The sequence below is a fragment of the Schistocerca gregaria genome, unplaced genomic scaffold (assembly GCF_023897955.1).
Source record: "Schistocerca gregaria isolate iqSchGreg1 unplaced genomic scaffold, iqSchGreg1.2 ptg000558l, whole genome shotgun sequence".
NCBI classification, from domain to species: Eukaryota; Metazoa; Arthropoda; class Insecta; order Orthoptera; family Acrididae; genus Schistocerca; species Schistocerca gregaria.
The window spans coordinates 75,001-80,000 of NW_026061951.1; the positions used below are offsets into that span (position 1 = coordinate 75,001).

Below are 5,000 nucleotides of genomic sequence, written 5' to 3' on the forward strand. Positions count from 1 at the left end.
CGCAACTCCGGCGGATGAACGGCGGACTTTTCTCGCAGTCGTAAGTTGCAATCCACCCCTATATCTTGCGTCTCATGAAGAGTTATATCAAGTATGCCAAATTCCCGCTGTCCCTATACATGCAGTAAGTTCGTCATGGGCGCTGGCCGGCAGGCCGCGAGACCTGACGCCCGGCGGCAAAGAGTGCTCCTCTGAGGATATAGATGTTCCGTTCCGCCGCACAATGGTGACGGTGACCGCTGCCTGCGGTGGCAACGCTGGGCACAGTCGATACTCGCCGTGTGGTGGAAGGTAAACATTATGCGGTACATCAGTACTTTCCTAATAGTTCGGTCGTCTCACGGCACTGCTTAGTAAATGATGCAAGGCCACATATAGATGATTTATGCGAATGTCCCTATACGTGCTGTAAGACTGGGCACACAACGTGAATCGCACGTCAGCCAGACACTCGAACATGCACTACTCTCGGCCTGCAACGGAGACACACAATACGTAAACATCTGGAATGCGACAATGTCGAGTGCACCCTCTCTGCCACATTGCACCGTCGACACTATGATAACCAGACCAGTAGGTCCACCTATAAAAGCACAATACCACACTCCTCCGACAACTACCATTGCTCAGATAAACCAACACCACCAACACACATCCTACACAGAGGGGCACCAAATATCACCACCCGCCCTCGTGTTATACCACATGAAAAATTGCAGAAGTGAGAGACACAGACCCGCCAGCCTCTTGCTACAAGCATCGAACCGACGTGACGTATCTGACGGTGACTCAGGCATCCGCGTACTGCCACCACTATCCACCCCCCCCCTCTCTGCCCCCTTCCCACACAATACCAAATTTAACCAACTTTATCGCTTAACCTAACTGTGGTTTTACCAGATTATCGCTTAACCTAACTGTGGTTTTACCAGATTATCGCTTAACCTAACTGTGGCTGTACCAGATTATCGCTTAACCTAACTGTGGCTGTACCAGATTATCGCTTAACCTAACTGTGGCTGTACCAGATTATCGCTTAACCTAACTGTGGCTGTACCAGATTATCGCTTAACCTAACTGTGGCTGTACCAGATTATCGCTTAACCTAACTGTGGCTGTACCAGATTATCGCTTAACCTAACTGTGGTTGTACCAGATTATCCCTTAACCTAACTCAATTTGTCCCTTAACCTAACTCAATTTGTCCCTTAACCTAACTCAATTTGTCCCTTAACCTAACTCAATTTGTCCCTTAACCTAACTCAATTTGTCCCTTAACCTAACTCAATTTGTCCCTTAACCTAACTCAATTTGTCCCTTAACCTAACTCAATTTGTCCCTTAACCTAACTCAATTTGTCCCTTAACCTAACTCAATTTGTCCCTTAACCTAACTCAATTTGTCCCTTAACCTAACTCAATTTGTCCCTTAACCTAACTCAATTTGTCCCTTAACCTAACTCAATTTGTCCCTTAACCTAACTCAATTTGTCCCTTAACCTAACCCACGTTGTCCCTTAACCTAACTCAATTTGTCCCTTAACCTAACTCAATTTGTCCCTTAACCTAACTCAATTTGTCCCTTAACCTAACTCAATTTGTCCCTTAACCTAACTCAATTTGTCCCTTAACCTAACTCAATTTGTCCCTTAACCTAACTCAATTTGTCCCTTAACCTAACCCACGTTGTCCCTTAACCTAACCCACGTTGTCCCTTAACCTAACCCACGTTGTCCCTTAACCTAACCCACGTTGTCCCTTAACCTAACCCACGTTGTCCCTTAACCTAACCCACGTTGTCCCTTAACCTAACCCACGTTGTCCCTTAACCTAACCCACGTTGTCCCTTAACCTAACCCACGTTGTCCCTTAACCTAACCCACGTTGTCCCTTAACCTAACCCACGTTGTCCCTTAACCTAACCCACGTTGTCCCTTAACCTAACCCACGTTGTCCCTTAACCTAACCCACGTTGTCCCTTAACCTAACCCACGTTGTCCCTTAACCTAACCCACGTTGTCCCTTAACCTAACCCACGTTGTCCCTTTGCCTAACATAGTTCACTGCTCGGAATCTCTGGTGTCGTTGTTATCCTCATGTAGATGTCTTGCGAGTGTTGCTTACTTTCCACATATTCCCGCTATCCACTGTCAATTGTACTGCAATAGGACTATATCGCCCCCCCCCCCCCTCTGCCCCTCTCTTTGTGTCTCCGTCCTCTCAAGCTGGTCGGTCTGGCGTTTGAGTGTTAAATGAGCCTCGCAGCTGTTCAGTTGCGTTCAGATGTCGACGCCCTCAGTGTACGTCGTGGTATGGTCTGTGTCCATTGTCCGCTGATGTCGTACGCGTAACCCACACGCTGTACCGATCATCGGTAGTTACGTACAGAGTGAAGTAGTGTGATACGTGTGACCGTACGCTGGCTGTGCCCAACGGTGTCGAATCTCAATTTCCATATGTTGTGCTCGATGCTACTTGTCTCGTCTCCCAATAACAGCTAGGTTGCACTGTGGTACGCCGTAGAGGCGTGTGGGAGGAACGTACGAACGCATTGTATGTCACCCTGGGTCGCTGGGGGTGGTGGTGCGGTGAGTCAGGTCAGGTCAGCGTGAGCCGTGTGATGTAGTGACGCGTGTATTCCGACTTTGTCGTATTGCCTCACACAAAGTGCTACCCTGGTGGACCGCGTTCCATATCTGGGACATGCCGCAGATGCCGGTTGACAGTGGATCGCGGAAGGGACATCGCATACGTGCGCGGGCCACCTTCCACGTGTTCTCTTCTGCACATGTCGCAGTGTGTATGTGGTCTGATGTAGCGTGTCGTGACACATGACATCCTGGCATGCAAGAATTGTTGAATTCGCAAATGTAGGTGGACATCTACGTTTACTGCCCAAGATACGCAAATGAACTGGAAATCCGTTGTTGAGCGGTTGTTCACGCTGGAGGTGAATCTGTGATGGCGACGATCGGTACAGCTATTAACCGGTTGTTTCAGCGGTACCCGCCACATCCACACACGTGACTAGGCCCATGTGGGTATGAAGCGATACGCGGCGGTGGCTTGGTGGGACTGTTCCCGGCCGGTGAAGGGGGGCCGCCCGGCGTGTTGGCCGCGCGCTGCGTGGGCGCACGCGCAACAGGCGGCTGGTGGGGGGCGCCGAGTGGCAGGAGCGCCAGCCGACGGGCTCGGCAGGCGGCGCAGCTACGCTGCGGCGCACCCTGCACGCGGCGCCTGGCGGCCAAAGTTGGTTCAGCCGAGCCCGGTGCGAAGCGCGGTGGACATCTGCAGTGTGCTGGTCTGATTGAGGACTGTGTGCGTTGAGGATGCGCCGCCGCCTGGCACTCGGCGCCGCGACGCCGTCTGCTGCTCGGTCGCCCCAGCGGTTCTCGCAGGTGGTTTGTATCGCAGTTGTGCGGACGTGTTGGCGCGTGCGCTGTGCTGGGAGAGTTCGCTTCTGCACCCAAGTGGGGCTTTGCCCTTGTGTGGCGCTGGCGTTGGAGCTGCCGGTCACCATAGGTGGCGCGTGTTGTCTCCCGCCGGCAATGCCACGACAGCACGCTCCCGGGCCTCTGTCGGCAGCGGCAAGCTCAGTTGGGAGCAAGGGTGTTCGCACTAAAACCGTCTACTCGCCTAACTCCGGGCGATTGCGCCTCTCTCGAAACCGACCAAGTACCTAGGACGGCGCTGCGCGCCGCCGGGACCTGAGAGGGTTTCGAGGTGTATCGTGCAGGGGAGCTCGGCCTCCTCCTGTTTGCAGAATAATTGAGCGGACGCTTGCGTGTTCGCGCGGGCCCCCGGGACACACTCCCGGGCGGCCGGCTGCTCAGCTCTAGTTGACGCAGCTCCCTGGTTGATCCTGCCAGTAGTCATATGCTTGTCTCAAAGATTAAGCCATGCATGTCTCAGTACAAGCCGCATTAAGGTGAAACCGCGAATGGCTCATTAAATCAGTTATGGTTCCTTAGATCGTACCCACGTTACTTGGATAACTGTGGTAATTCTAGAGCTAATACATGCAAACAGAGTCCCGACCAGAGATGGAAGGGACGCTTTTATTAGATCAAAACCAATCGGATTGGCTTGTCTGGTCCGTTTGCCTTGGTGACTCTGAATAACTTTGGGCTGATCGCACGGTCCTCGTACCGGCGACGCATCTTTCAAATGTCTGCCTTATCAACTGTCGATGGTAGGTTCTGCGCCTACCATGGTTGTAACGGGTAACGGGGAATCAGGGTTCGATTCCGGAGAGGGAGCCTGAGAAACGGCTACCACATCCAAGGAAGGCAGCAGGCGCGCAAATTACCCACTCCCGGCACGGGGAGGTAGTGACGAAAAATAACGATACGGGACTCATCCGAGGCCCCGTAATCGGAATGAGTACACTTTAAATCCTTTAACGAGTATCTATTGGAGGGCAAGTCTGGTGCCAGCAGCCGCGGTAATTCCAGCTCCAATAGCGTATATTAAAGTTGTTGCGGTTAAAAAGCTCGTAGTTGGATTTGTGTCCCACGCTGTTGGTTCACCGCCCGTCGGTGTTTAACTGGCATGTATCGTGGGACGTCCTGCCGGTGGGGCGAGCCGAAGGGGTGCTTTCGCGTCCCGAGGCGGACCCCGTTTAAATCCTACCAGGGTGCTCTTTGTTGAGTGTCTCGGTGGGCCGGCACGTTTACTTTGAACAAATTAGAGTGCTTAAAGCAGGCAAACCCGCCTGAATACTGTGTGCATGGAATAATGGAATAGGACCTCGGTTCTATTTTGTTGGTTTTCGGAACCCGAGGTAATGATTAATAGGGACAGGCGGGGGCATTCGTATTGCGACGTTAGAGGTGAAATTCTTGGATCGTCGCAAGACGAACAGAAGCGAAAGCATTTGCCAAGTATGTTTTCATTAATCAAGAACGAAAGTTAGAGGTTCGAAGGCGATCAGATACCGCCCTAGTTCTAACCATAAACGATGCCAGCCAGCGATCCGCCGCAGTTCCTCCGATGACTCGG

The 5,000-nt window shown here is 52.2% G+C and overlaps 1 non-coding gene across 1 annotated transcript in view; it reads left to right on the forward strand.

The window, feature by feature from the left end:
• Positions 1 to 3,848: 3,848 nt before the first annotated feature.
• The window catches only part of LOC126314367 (small subunit ribosomal RNA), a 1,893-nt gene continuing 741 nt past the window's right edge, over positions 3,849 to 5,000 (forward strand). Inside the window, exon 1 of the ribosomal RNA XR_007555809.1 lies at positions 3,849 to 5,000. This exon is cut by the window's right edge and continues 741 nt beyond it. This is a non-coding gene — a ribosomal RNA (small subunit ribosomal RNA).